Consider the following 15,604-nt stretch of genomic DNA (forward strand, 5'->3'; position numbering starts at 1 on the left):
GAGGAGCCGCTGAACTCTGCCGCTCTCCTTCAGCTGCAGCCTGCTGGCGTCTCACAAGTTGTGGAAGGAGGGGAGGGGTAAAAAAAAAAAAAAAAAAAAAAAAACACTCAAAAGCACGAGCGTGTGTCGGAGCAGCGTGCACGGCGAAACGGCACACACACACAGCAAGGCTCCGTTTAATTATCTAGGAATGAAATGAACTGCGAGAGCTGGCTGTGAGGAGTGACTGTGTATACTGTATGTGTGTGTGCGCATGTATGAGGATGAGGGTGCATCTGTGTGCAATGAGTCTTTGCTTTGCATGTGGTGTGTGTGTGTGTGTGTGTGTGTGTGTGTGTATGTGTGTGTGTGTATGTGTAAGTTGTTATTAGAGAGCATGAGGGAGCGGCCGGTTATGGAGAAACAGAAGGAGAGCCGAGCAGTAATTCCTCTCCTTATGAATCATTCATGAGTATTTGTGTGTGTGTATGAGTGTGTGAACATGTGTGTGTGTGTGTGTGTGAGCTCTGGCTGTGGCTCCTGAAAAACCACAACAATTCCAGTTTGTCATGTTGGCGACCCCGACTTTCTCCTTCTATTAAGCCAAATAAATGCTGCGGGGGCCATTTTCACTGACTTCACCATAACCCACCACCACTCTGGCCTTACATCAACCATCGATTTCCATTATCTTCCCAAAGCATTGTGGGAGAGCCCTCCAGTTGGACAGCCATATAAAGGCAATATAATTAGTGATGTGATTAGCACTGTGAATCATGTAATGTTGGTGTTGTGGGGAGGACGAGACATTTATTATCCAACGTTTACAAGACAGTAAAGTTAATCACAAGTTCATCAGTCCTTCAATCAAAAATTCAGGCGTGGCTGGAGACCAAAACCAGAGCTAAAAAGAGAGTGACGCGTGATGAAAATTAATGCATTTTTATGTTTTATAGAGAGCCAATGGCCAAATTTCTGGGCCAAAAAGTTTGAAGAGGCAGGTGAAGCTTAAAGTGATAAAGGTGAGGAGCTGAGCAGCAAATATGGTTTTAGCTCACTTAACCTTTAGGTAACATTAGCACATTCACTAAATCTGGAAAATTTTGTCCTCTTGTCCATAATTCTGAATGGTTGTCCTGCTGCAGACGCTCCTGCTTCTCAACCTGTTTGCAGCAGCGACCTATGGAAGAGTCGCGGACCCGTTTACAAGTGAAACAGTGGGATTAAAAAGTGGATTTATATCCACTTCTGCTTCTCATCCTTTCTGCAGCTGTGACCCACGTATGAGCCGACTGCATTCAGCTGTTTGCAGTAAGATAATTAGTCTTTCTGTCCATGTGCGGGTGGGCAGACTGGGGATGAAATAGAAAGTGGCTTCTCTGGCGAGTGCTGTCAGAAGCTCACACACTAGCTGTTAGCATCTTGCTCATTAGCTTACTGCTGCCTGTTTGGGGTGGATAAACACACCTGCCACCGCCGCCTGTCACTGGTACTCTCAAATGGGAGTTGTTATGATAATCACTGGCAATCAACCTATTATGTCATTTAGCTATAAGGACATGCTGGATGGAGAAGAACTTAAACCTTTATAATGAAGGACCTTTGTGAAGGATTAAAGTTCCCCCTTCAGCCTGAGACCACACCTGCGTCTCTTTGAAGGAGCTGGATAAAGCTACTAAGAAAAAGGACATTTCAACTGATCTGCAAAACAAAGATTGCACAGGCCACAGCTTTTCTGTGTGGCTTCTTATTAAGTGTCAGAATGAGCAGCCTGTTGTGTCACAGAGGGGCAGAAAGATCCTTTGAGTGTGTTCAAAGACTCAGCTAGTCACGCTCACAACGTGATTTGAAGATTATTTTTTGCAGAATTTTCATACAAGCATTCATTGCCAACAGGCTGTTGCTCTACATCTATATATAACATCTCTATCATCTCTGAGCGCCATGGGAGATTCATGTGGAGGTAGAGGTAGCTGCTGCACACATACAGGAAGAAGTGAGATTTTCAATTAACCTACTTTGATCAGTCTCTTTAGTGTTTTTTTTTATTTTTGGGTGGGAGGAGACGCGGAGTCGTTCTGTGCGCTAACACTGCGTGTCTTTTCCAATTTACTGTCCTGTTATCATGCGGGTTCATCACACGCCCACTCCTCTTCACTGTGTTGGGATTAAGACAGCAGATTCCTCGCCACCGTCAGCCTACACGGTGGATTAAGACCAAAGCAAACCCCAGGTTGTTGCTCTCATTTCCTCCTCTCTTAATTTCCCTCGCTCTCATTCTGAAGGAGCCTTCTTCTTTCCTAAATGAGCCTCTTCAAGAGGATGAGCCCGGCTTATAGCTGAAAATCTGTGTTTTGCCGATTAAGGCCACTTGATGGATATCACACCACAGTCATCAGCTTGAGCTGTACGGAGCCTCTGACCCTGAAATGCCAATTTGTGTTGCATTTTTGCTTTAATCTGGATTTCAGTGTGTTGATAAACTTGTGACTCAGATAAACATACAGAAGTAATGGATCCCTGCAGATCCCAAAGGTGCAGACAGAGGTGGGAAATAACAAAGTACAAATACTTTGTTACTTTACTTCAGTTGAAGTAGATTTTTCAGGTATCTGTACTTTACTTGAGTATTTATTTTTCTGACAACTCTTTACTTTTACTTTCAAAACAGGCTTGTTACTTTTGGGGTCATTGATTATATTTATTTTGTAGCATTGCACACCGCCTTCCCAGCATCAAGACTGATTTAAACCTAAACGGACGGGAAATTAACACAAATAAAAGACAATTATTTGGTGTAGCGATCAGTGCATATCACACATGACAGATGTAACAACCAAAAAGACGTATCAAGACAAAAAAAAGATGGAACAAGATGTATAAAATGTAACAAAATGTAAAAGACCTAACAAGATGCAAAAGACAAAACAAGAAAAAACAGGACAAAAAAATGCAATGAGACAAGAAAGACATAACAAGAAGTTGCAAAACATATGACATAAAGGATGTAACAAGATGTAAAAGACATGACAAAAGAGACATACAAGATGTCACAAGTTGAAAAAATACGCATGAGACCTAACAAGAGAAAAACTTCCTGAAAAACATTACTTGGAACAGACAAAAAGGGCAAGTCTTTACTTTTATAATTTGAGTACATTTCAGAGCCTGTACTCTTTCACTTTTACTTGAGAAAAGAAGTTGAATCAGTACTTCTACTTTTACCAGAGAAATTTTATACTCAGCTATCTGTATTTTGACTTGAGTATAGGATGTGTGGACTTTTGACACCTCTGGGTGCAGGACAGTGGCTCATTTGTCATGTGCTTCTACACTGTCGGCGGGATCACATATCAGCGTATATGATCAGAGCACACAGGTGTTACTGTGTCAAACATGGTTTGCCAGCACTTGGTTAACGGTCCAATACAAGGCTTGATTTACAGAGGCTCCGTGTACTTACTGCAAGTGGAATCAATACTAAGAGCATCAGTGCTTCAAGCAGAGGAAGGAGGCAGCCAGAGGCAGCGTCTTGACCATCAGGCTTATTTACAGTAAGGCCAGAGCAGGCGATTACCTAGCAACTGACCTTAATCAACTTTAGAGCCATTAAGGCCGACTGAGCGGGAGACAGAGCAAATGAAAGGTCATAAAGCAACTTTTAAATGAGTGTGGTCAGGTGTAATGCAGGAGTGATTCAGTGCTGCCTGCTAATGATGAGACAAGTTGATATTTGTGCCGGTCGATAGCAGCTGATATGGAAGCCCATGTATGCCTGAAAAAACAGACCAACAGCCCAAATTATGAGATTTTATACCGTGGTCTGAATGGCTTCTGAATGGCTGCAAGGCATCCATTACTTCCTGATAATGGAAAGCTACTAAATCGCTCTGTTTGTTCACTGTTCTAAATGAAGGTGTATGTAACCGTGGCAACAGAGTCGGTCAAAGCCTCTGTTTATAATTTATCGTAGCATGTTAAGCTAATGTTGTAACAACACTTCAGGCTGCAGCTGATGATACATGTGGTGTTGGTGAAAATCTTGACATTGATTTGGAGACAGTGACCTGGCTGATAGTTAACCAGTCTGTTAAACATACTGTCAAATTATATTTACTCTGTGTCAACCGTACTCAGTTTTATTGACTTTGACTCTTACTAGCCAGTCCCTTCAGGATTTCACGTGCTGTTTTTGGGATTGTTGCAGCCTAAAATGCCTGATTTCACAGCAGCTTTGCCAAAAAATTGTGATGTGTTGTGTTTTTTGCCATGAAATTGCGAGAGCAAGTGAAAATTGAACGAAGAAAGAAACAAAAAGTTTCAATTGTTTCCCCCTGTAATTCCTCCTAATTCAAAGGCTACTCAATCCAGGAAGAATAAAACCCTTTGCTCTGAGTGGTCTAAGTAATCTCATCTACCAAAGTGCACCTCAGGGGTTTTCCACAAAGATGCAAAATCTTTTTGGAACTCAGTCAAAACAGCAAGCACAAAATTATAAAATATAAAAATACACAGAGAATTGATAACCTTTGACCTTGTATTTAAAACTGTTGACTTTAGAATTTTGACTCAGTAAATCAAAACTGTCTCAATATTTTGATTTAGTACATCACACTTATTATATAAGAGGTTTGACTTATTATCTTATAATTTATTGTCTCAGAATTTTGACTTCAGTAACCAAAAGAAGAAATCAAAATTATATGTTTTTATCATGCCTTTTGGCAGAAATAGGCTTCCATAGTTAAGGCCACACAGCAGTGGGATCTTCAGCTGTTTCATTATCATCCCTCACCATATGAACGGAAAGGCTTTTAGTAAAGTGCAACTTCCTCCTACATTGTAAAGCCTTCAAGACTAATAGAGTCACCAGTGCTAATGTTGTGGAGCAGCCTCCGCAGCTGTTCTCACTTCAAACAAGCTCTAAAACCATGTTATATGTATGATGCGCGCTGGGTACGCTCAAAGCCTTTCAGATTTATTATTAAGTGAATGAAGAGGTACCTGTGTGAATCAAAGCTTATTCAAATGTGCACTGGTGTCAGCTGGTGTCTGTGTCTTAACCTACATGAAGCCAAGTTTGATCTGCTGGGATTTTATTAGCCAAAGAAAAAGCAGAGCAAACACCCACTCAGCACTCAGCAAAAAAAAAAAAAAAAATATATATATACATATACATTATATATATTATATATATGTATATATACACACATATATATATAATATACCGGACCTTGTTTACTCTGCTTTGCCCATTATATACCTATCAGTAATGATAACATACTGTATCATTCACTGATGAAATTCCTGTAATCTGGAAATATAAGGAAGTATATCATTTCTTTTTATGTAAAACTGAAGTTGGCACACTTGACACGTCAGTGATAAATGAATCATATGTGAAACTTGACATGTTCATCACGTGGGGAATATTCTTTCCCATGTAATTATTAATTATCATATACTTCGCATCAAATTTGTTTTCCAGATATTTCATTTACTCACTGTGATTTTTAAAAGACATACTTGAGTATTTCCACTGAATGCAAGTTTGTGTACTGGACGTTTGTCTGACAGCTTTAGTTCAGATTTTATTTATTGTTATTGCTACAAAATTATCACTTATATATTAATACAATAATAAATATCCAACAATATCAAGGCTATATGCATAATGAGTTATTTTAATATAGCCCAAAGTGCATTTTGTTCTTTAACTTACGTTATCGTTTTCATCTGTGCGTGATCATCAGTGGACCTGCATCTTGTCCAGAGTGAATCTCATATTGGAACCAAAAACACAGGAGGTTTTCCTTGGGAACCAAAGTGGGCGTGTCATATTCTACAGGTTACTGTGTATTCCGCAGCGCCCTCTGTTGATGCCATCCTTGAATACAGTGGTTTGTGGCTGGTTCAGTAGACAGCACCAAGGTTCCAAGAATCCTGAATGGAACCGGTTCAAGAACCAGAGCTACTTTGGTAGGACTCACAGAAAGACTGGGATTCGAGTGTGCAAGCTTCTTCTTGTGAGTTCAAAGTGCTAACCACTGCTCCACCACGCCAGTGGGGGCAACGACAACTACGACTTCCTGTTTCTACAACTTTAAAAACATGATGAGGGAAAGGTAAGGGGACATGTTTGTGTGTGTTTGTGTGATTTGGGTGAAGTGACCTTCTAACCCTTTTGTTCATGGCTCCACATTTAGCAACTTTTCAGTTTTTTTTTCTCAGATGACCCAATCAGTCAACCAGCCAGCTGACTTTGCCAAATTAGGGTAATTCAAGGCAACATTTGCAACATTCCCACCCAGTGGATATAATCAGCGTTAGACACAAGAGAATAATGATAAACAGTCAAATATGGATTTTGCAGACTTGATATTACAGCATTTGGTCATGAAAAGGCTTAAGGACCAATTTAAGCTCATAATAATTTTCATATTATTAATTTTTATGCTGCTAATACTGAGTTTGGCTTCTCCCGTTAAACTGCTGTAGGTAATGCAGCGAGGACTCCTGTGAGCTCACCTCCATATAAACGCACCGTATAGCTTTTTTTTCGTCTGTCAACGCGGTTAAATTGAACGTCACTTGTGATCAGTGCGGCTCAGTAAACACGCTTTACACGCTGTCTTTACCACCTCTCTGTATACCTTTGGGCCTCCCCTCCCCTCGTCCCTCCATCCCTTCCCCTTTCTTCTTCTCCACCTCCTCTTCCTCCTCGGCACTCCCCACCTATCATGAAGGCTCAGTGTCAGCCAATTAGGGTAGACGGTGACACCAACCCCCACCCCCCACCCCGTCCCCCCCTTGGGCAGAAGAAACGAGGGCTCCTTGTTTCTTTGAAAGACAAGCCACAAAAGGCTCACTCTCAAACATAGTGCAGCACAAAAGGATCACACTTCCATAATTGGCTGTCTCGCTTGACGTTCAAAAGGCGGCCTATTCTCCTCAGATTGGAGGCAATAAACAATACAGCATGAATAAAACATTAATCACAATTATTCATGTCAGGGATATAAACAAATGATTGCCTTTTGTAAATATTTCATCCGCGGTGTCTTCGTGCCACGTTGCCTTGTGTGGCCCTGAGACGGGTTGAAAGGGATCACAGGAGGGGGAGATGATCTTTCCGTGCTCGGGCGTTTTGTTAAACATTAATGGGGCCAACGCCGTACGGAAGTGGCTTTAATCTTCTCGCCGCCGGAGCCGCTATCTCCTTCGCCCACCTCCCTCTCCCTCTCATCTTTCCCTCTCGATCCTCTCCGCTCACCTCTACAGCCTCCCCGCCCCTCTCATCTTGATCCCCTCTCCCTCCTCCTTTCATCTCCCCTCGCCCTATTCTCTCCTCTTTAACCCCCCCATCTCCTCTCCTCTCCTCTCCTCCCCTCTCTCCCTCACTAGCTCGATTGACGGATTGGGCTATCACCTCTCCGTGCTCCGCAGTACATCATCTTAGATCTGGGTTATTCAAATTAGGTTTAAATCTCATTTTTTTTCCTCCCCCCTCGATGTTCCAGTTCAGACCCATTTGTCATTTTTCCGTTCCTCAGAGAGCGAGAAGCCGGAGTCACGCCAAAACGCCTTGATAGTGTTTTGATAGGACTCCAAATGAGGATCGCTTCCAAACCTGCCATTTCTAATATATGCTCATTTATTGTGCAAGTATATTAGAGCTGACGATTCATCTTGATTTGTGTACTGCCATTTGACAGACTGCAATTTTCAAATCCACAATCTTAATTATTTCTTACATAATTAACAGTGTCTTAACAAGTTGTAGGTGACAGTTGAAGCTGGCTGCAGTTGATTTCCCTCGTTATTATCGCAACTGTTAATTAACTTAAGTTTTATGAGACAGTAATAAGACACCCCTATGTTGTTGTCTAGTTAAAGTTCGTGTAAAGCATCAATAAATGTGTGTTCTGAGTTTGTCACACCACAGGGACATATTATTAACCACTCAGACAAATATTTTAATGTTTAAAAAAAGTCTCTAAGATTACATCTCAAAATCATGAAGAATTTGCAGTTTTCTCCGCTCTGAAACTCTGAGGGTGTGTCTGCTCCGCTTACTTGGTGTCAAACACCACCACGTCCTGAAAACCACCTGGAACATGGACGCTTCACCCAGCAGCTTTACTGGACATGTCCAGACACGTTTCAGCCACCAGAGACAGAGGACGGTGTCAGGGTGGTATATTTTTTCTTCTGTGTCGGGTTGTTGGAACTGAAGTGAGCTGAAGTGAACTGCTGGTCTCATTTGGACTGAGAGAGTCGCTGTAGGTACATTTGTAACTGACCATTACGCAGGGTGAGGGGTGGAGAAGACAATTCAGTTCATTTCCCTTCATTTCCTGGAAGAACTAACATTAACGTTTTTCATTCTCAGCAAGTCGACCCTTTATTCTCCAGATCCACTTTGTTGAAACTAATCTGACAGCATCCAATCAGGTTGCAGGAGACAACCACAAAGATCTAATGTTACATGACCGAGCTCTAGTTGGAAAAAATAATATTAAAGATAATTTCATGTAGAGGTGGTCAGCAAAAAAACAAACTCCAGTTTGCAAAATGTGCAGGTCGAAAAAATTTCAGACGAAAACGCAACAACTACCAACTTTGTTTGACATTTAAAGTTGCACAAAAAAATGGTATGTCATGGCTAATATTATCATGGTTAACAAGCCAATGCTCAGCTAACGTTAGCTTAACAGCTAAGTAACTTTATGAAATAACAAGGCTGGAAACACTACTACATTATGACTTGTTTAGGACTTGAAACTCTACTCTCTTGAGTGCACAGACTTGATTTGAAGACGTCTGTCATCTTCATGTCAGTTTCTGTACTCATGGCTTGATTTGACCAGGCATTGTGGCTGCGTTGTTGTACAGCTGTGTCACATCAGCTGGAGCTGATTGCTACTATTCTACACAACGTTTGTGATTCCACCAGTACCACCTCGGCACGTCCCGGGAATTTGTCTCTGCTCTCTCCAAATATGCACTAAGTCTGTTTTTGATGGATACCGCATCAGTCTGCACAAAGCAGATCGAGCAGGCAGGAAGTCAGACAGAAAAAGCAGAGAGAATCCAATTGATTTTCAAAATAAAAGACCCTCCACTCAACTCTAAAAGGCTCCATTGCTGAAATGCTGCTGGTGGTATGCAGCCAAGTGGAAGATGGATCAAAACCATGGCACAGACGTCCCATGGCTAGTGGAATCAACCGGTTAGGCTGCACTCAACTAAAGATGGTTTCATCCATGAAGAAACATCACCACTACATCTATAAATCTGATTTCTAATAAAGCTTCAATGACATGTTCTTTCCTCATGCACATCTGTTTTCTGTCTGTATCACCAGCAGCCATGATTGTTTCTCCATGTTTGAGTAGATGACACAAGGTAGCCTGAGCTTAAGTGTCACCGCTGCTTTGGCTCATTTTAGGCATTTGGTCATCAGCTTCTAGGAGACTATTCATTGAGAGAAAATTCTTTTCCCCGTCATGATTTCAGTGCACATGCAGCAAAAGTAGGTAAAAGCAGATGGATTATGGGAGTTCGATTAAGAATACAGAATTAGCTAAGTATAGTTTTACTTTTTACATCACGTGTAGTAAATGATTGCATAAATTTACAGCAGTATTTTTCTGTGGGATAATAATCATCAGTAATCCCATTCAAATTTTTGACTAATATAGAATTTGTAACCAAGTAAGGGTACTTTGTTTCAACATTTGAGGGCTTTTACTAAAAAAAAAACAAAACAGTGAGTTATAGGTGCTGAGACAAAAAGTGTTGCTGGTCTCCCTTACTTTATTTTTAATTGAGCCTAATTAATTAATTATATGTATTTTAATGTTGGAAAATTGGAAAGACCACTTGTGAAGTTTTATTGTCAGAGACATGATAGTTGCTAAGCAACCAAGATGTATCTGCAACTGTGCAAAAAGTAACGATATAAGAGTCAGTTCCCATGTGATCAATATGACCAACTATGGCTAAATTAGTTAAATATGATCTAATTTTCTTTGCCTTTTGTGAAATTTATATAAAAACACTTTAAATGAAAATACAGATACTTTTAGGAAAAGTCAGGTACCAGCAGCATTGTAATTTTTTAATTCAACAAAGTTATTGCGCATATAAATTTGAAAAGGTTCAAAATGACCACCTTGGCTGTTCTTATGTTGATTTACAGAATTTCATTACAATATCTGTCAGAAAAAAATCTCAGTTAACTATGTTCCTCAGATCATTCACCCCTGGTGTATCACTGCAGCGAGTGCAGAGGGAGGCAGCTGAGAAGTAGAGAAAAAGGGAAACAGGCCACCCAAGGATTTACAGAGATATAAAGTTTTATTCAGAGACAACTGGGCATGTTAAGTACTTTGCCCTGTACTATTATGGCTTTTCCTTGTAACAGTCTGACTGATGACTGCAGCGGTGTTTCCGAGGATAAGAGCCGTCCCGCGGGACTCGGCATCATGTAGATTTTCACATGTGCATTGTTTCCAGCGAGACGAGCGTCATCCATCTCACACGGGATGAGCAGCAATAAGCCCGTGCCCGGTCACCAGGTAATGCTTTAACACCTGAGATTGGCTGCTCTTCCTTCCATTCAGCCTTTTCTCCCATTTCATCAGCAACATGTTCTAATTTCCCGTTTCCTCCGTACGTGGCGTATAGCAGGCTATGTTAACGGATTAGTCTGCTCCCTCTTGGCAGCCCCCTAAAGCACCGTTTCTTTTTCCATCACCACTCTTCTTCATCTTTCCTTCTCTCTTAAAGCATCTGAAAATTGTGTTGCATATTTATTCGTGCAGAATTAGCATCACAAACACTCTTCCCAGGCTCTTTGTTATGCTTCAGGGGGAGGGAGAGTGAGGGAAAGTAGATTACGCTTTTTCGTTTCTCTGAGGCACACTCAAAGCAGGCTTTCTAGGCTTCCTTGTGCTTTTGAGCAGAGCTCGGGGCTTATGGAGACGCACTCCATCTACTTGAAGTAAAGACGGCTATGACTTAAAATAATGTTGTTTCTCTGGCATCCCTGTTAACCACATCATTTCCCCTCTCTCTCACCCTCACTTCCCCTTTCCTTAAGTCTTATTATTCATCTTCTGCCTGCCATCCTCACACGTCTCCTGCCTTATCCGCGCAGAGACACATTGACCACGTTTGACTCCAGCAAAGCTCCACATTTTATTTCACAGTTTATAGATTTTGAATGAAGTCTGGCTGAATCTGAGACTAATGTGTGTCAGAAGACAGGCTGCAGAAAATTAATGCACATTAACTGAATGAATTTAGTTACTCCTGTGCAGATGAAATGGTGCCTTCCTAGAGTGCAGGACAAGTCACTGTTGTGCGCTCTTAAAAATAAGGGTTCCACAAGGGTTTTTCCTGAAGAGTTATGGTTCTACCCAGAAACATTTGCTTCTGCAGAGCCCTTTTTTTGAAGAAAGAGTCAGTGAAGGGTCTCTCTAAGATTGAGGGTTGCATTAAGACCCTTTTTCATCCAAAGAACCCTACCTGAAGGATTGTTGAACTTGATGGAGAACTCTTTTGTCAAGGGTAACTCCCTGGGTGGGTCCTGAATAAAAACCATTGGAATATAAAATTGTTCTCTGTGGAACCTACTGACTGTGTGCTCTAGATAAAATCCTTGAAAAATAAAAGGGTTCTCTGTAGAACCCCTTGTGTGGGTTTTAGATGAAATCCTTGGAACATAAAAAGGTTCCCACACACAAGAATCCATCTTGCCAGGCTTCAAGTTGTCCGTTTGTGTCTGCACAAAGAGTGGTGCAGCCAATCAGCGTCCTGGGAGGGACTACTGGCAGCTGTGAGCGTGGTTTCATGCGTGACATCAGTGAGAACCATAGATTAGCACAGATACTGTGATAGCATCAGTTATATCAATCTGACCGGCTTCGGCAAGAGTTTGATCTGATTGGTTGACGTTCTCTCATGTTAGATGTGATAGATAGATGGTTCATCCAATGACATGCCAAATGTTTTTTTTGAAAAGTGCGTGCCCTTTTCCAAACTGTTTCTAAGGATGACTTCCCAGATGGTTAGACTTTGTCACCTGACTTTGACATCTGACATCAAAACATAACGTGGGACGAGCTCCTCCGTAATGATGCTACAGGGGTGACTGTTACTGACCGAGCTGCCGGGTTTGACGCAGTGGGAGCGAGAACGGCCTCGACCTCAGATGTCGCAGAAAACCCTCCTCTCACCAGGGTAAAGATTCCAAGGATGCTATAAATACAGTCAATGTCCCTCCAGGAAAAAAATACGACTTGACAAGTTTGATGGATATCACCCTCATTTCTACAGGGAAACCCTGTGTGATTAGATACTATATCAGAACACAATTTGTTGTGTGTTCTTCCCCGTAGTTTCAGAAGAGGGAATTCAAAACAGCATTATTATTATTATCCGTGTGCAGAAAATATTGCAGGTTATTGCATTAAAACTCATCATTACTCTGATTTTGTTGTTTAAAATCGAATCACGGCTGCTTTAAAAAAGAATGAAACAATGAGTAACTTTCTGCTCTTTCATACTGTGCGATTTGGCAGAAACACAATAAAAAAGATTCAGTATTCAGCTGTTACACACTGTGATGCATTACCAGAGGATTATAAAATCATTAGAAGCACAGATGAACTTTTCTCACAATATAAGCACAAGACAAATAGCTTCCAATTAAATATTATGTCATTAAGTAGACAGCTGCCCTATAAAGTAGTAAAGCCCATAATCGTATGCACAGTGTGTGTGTTATATCACTCTAATTATCATGTGCTGGCAGTGCGCTTAAACTGTGCTCATAACCAGTTATGTAGTGAAACGTTGAGTAAGCCATGACCTACAGTAAGTCATTGTCCATCTGTAGGGTTATTCATGTGTCCATCTGTCCGTCCATACACTCTAATTCTCCCATGTTCAGGGTCACGGTGGAGCTGGTGACTCAGAGACACAGAGAGAACCAACAGCTGACTTGTGTTAGAACCCAAGATCTTTGCTGTTTGAGAGCCACACTGATGTCTTAAGTATCCACCGATATGTTTCCCAGCTCACTGCTAAGGTTTCGAAACTCAGTTTGAAAACATGGCTTGCGGGTCTGGAAGTCTGCACTGTGCTTTGAGCTGAATGCTAACGTCAGCATGTTAACACCTCACAATAACAAAATGCTGATGTTTTAACAATTTTGTACTTTGAGAGTGCACACAAAGCACGGCGGAGACCGATCCAAGTCCATCAAAATGAAAACTCTTTCTACGTTCGGGGATCACCCTCTGGGGGCCATGTCTGAAAGAATGAACTGAATGAACTGACAAATGCTGGATGGACTGCCACTGAATTTGCACAGTCTGTACCAGAGGTTTTCAAAGTAAAAGGCACAGCGGGCCAATAACTGAATATGAATGTATAGACGAGTGTCAGCGTCCCTGAAACATAATATATGTTGGACACGATGAGTCTAAGTGGCGACAAAAGGTGCAACGGTGCAGCACAATTAAAGTTTTGTTCAGATTTGAGCAGAGTACAAGGTACTTTTTACTTATTACTCCTTGAAAAGGTCATAGTATTTACCTGATATCAAAAGTAATAAGTTACATTCAGATTTGGGAAGGTTACAGTTACTAAATACCTGTTAAAAAGTAACATAGTCAGTAACATAATCCAATTATCACAATAATAAAGTAATGTAATTTGATTACTTTCCCTGACTTTCGGATGACCTCAATATAAACCATTGTGAAATGGTTTAGCCTAATATAGTTTTTTTAGGGCTGCAACTAATGAATATTTTCATTATCGATTAATTGGTTGATTATTTTCTCAGTTAACTGATTAGTTGTTTGGTCCATGAAATGTCAGAAAATGGTGAAAAATGTTGATCAGGGCTCAAGGTGACGTCCTCTAATGTCTTGTTTTGTCCACAACTCAAAAATATTCAGTTTACTGTCAGAGAGGAGTAAAGAAACCAGAAAATATTCACATTTAAGATGCTGAAACCAGAGGATTTTAACTTCATATATTCATATTTAACATCACTTTCAAATATGTGGTTCAGACATTATGGGCTTGTTACCACGTCTCTGCCCTGTGCTCTAAACTCTAACGCTGCGTTGTTGTGGATAAATATTATTTCATAAGTTAAATATATGTTCTGATAAGAATGAGTTTCAAAACTACAACAAATCCAGGATCTCAGTCAAGAATTTCTCAGTCGAGGAATTCAGCATCAGCAGGTGTGGTGCTGCTAGTGGTGTGTGTGTGTGTGTGTGTGTGTGTGTGTGTGTGTGTGTGTGTGTGTGTGTGTGTGTGTGCGCGCGTGCTGCTGTCAGTTGTGTCCGACAGAAGCCTGTCCCCTGTGAGTCTGATGAAAACCACAGGGGAGAGCTGGGAGCCAATCCAGGCTAAACGCTCCTGACAGTGCCGAGGCCCACAGGGTCAATGAGGTCTGTCCCAAGACACGCATGAGGACCGCCCCCCCTCCACACACACACACACACACACACATACACACCCCCGTGTTTAATCGATGTGCCCCAGGCAAACTCTCATTCTCGGCTCCTTCCACATACCTTCATCGCTCCTCATCAGCCTCCAGTCACCCTCAGCAACTTCTCACCCGACCCTGATCCCCCTCCTCACCCCCTCCTCAACTTATTCACCCTGTGCGACTGACACAGTGTGCAGCTACAGTAGGTCACATTCTCCATTCTCCGTTTCGTTGTCTTCAGGTGCACAGAGAGGATGATTCAAATGTGATGGTTTTTCCCTGCGTTTTTGTTTCTTTTTTTCAGTCTTGGGAAGATTTATTGTATTACATGCTACAGTATACGTTATTATAAATTCTATATATGAAGAAAAGATAATATGTGCTGCAAAGTTGTTAATAATTAATCATTAATTAATTAATGATTAATCGCCATTGAGAATATAACCAATTAAAATTCATGTGTATTTAACTAATAGTCAGTAGGCAGTAAAATGAGAAAAAAAATGCCACAATAAAACAAAAAAACTCTAACACCAGTACTTTAACTTGTAATTGAGTTATACTTTGTAAAAGTAACATTACTTGTCATTGAGTACAGGTTTTCAGCACTATTTCCACCACTGCAGTCCAGTAAAACTTTCATAGCTTTAGATGTTTTCCTGGCTTGTTCATATAATTTCTGAAGTATAAGTCGTCTGCAGGCCAGTCTCCACTACAGTCGAAATGGAAACTTCTTCTACTGTAATCAATGTGAGTAGGAAAAACATACTGCACTATTCCTGTAAGCTATCCATCCATTAAACCCCCTGATAGTAACAGATCAAATATACCTCTCTGGAGTACATTCCAGGAATTCTATGGAAATGTAAAATGTTTTGGAACTGCCAGTTCTCAACAGGGATCCTATTATCCCTCTAAAAACACCGGTAAACTCTGCACAGTTCACAGCAGTGAGCTGGGAGGAAAGTCAGGGATTTAGGGGCACATAAACCGTGTATTTTTACACTATACTGGAGATGAATAACATTAAAAGTTATACTCCTCAGAGTCAGAGGGGAGGAAACTGGCATTTCTTCTTCTTCTGTCTCCTGTTGTGTTTTT

This window comes from Lutjanus erythropterus, chromosome 5, assembly GCF_056507025.1.
Source record: "Lutjanus erythropterus isolate fLutEry1 chromosome 5, fLutEry1.hap2, whole genome shotgun sequence".
Classification (NCBI taxonomy): Eukaryota; Metazoa; Chordata; class Actinopteri; order Lutjaniformes; family Lutjanidae; genus Lutjanus; species Lutjanus erythropterus.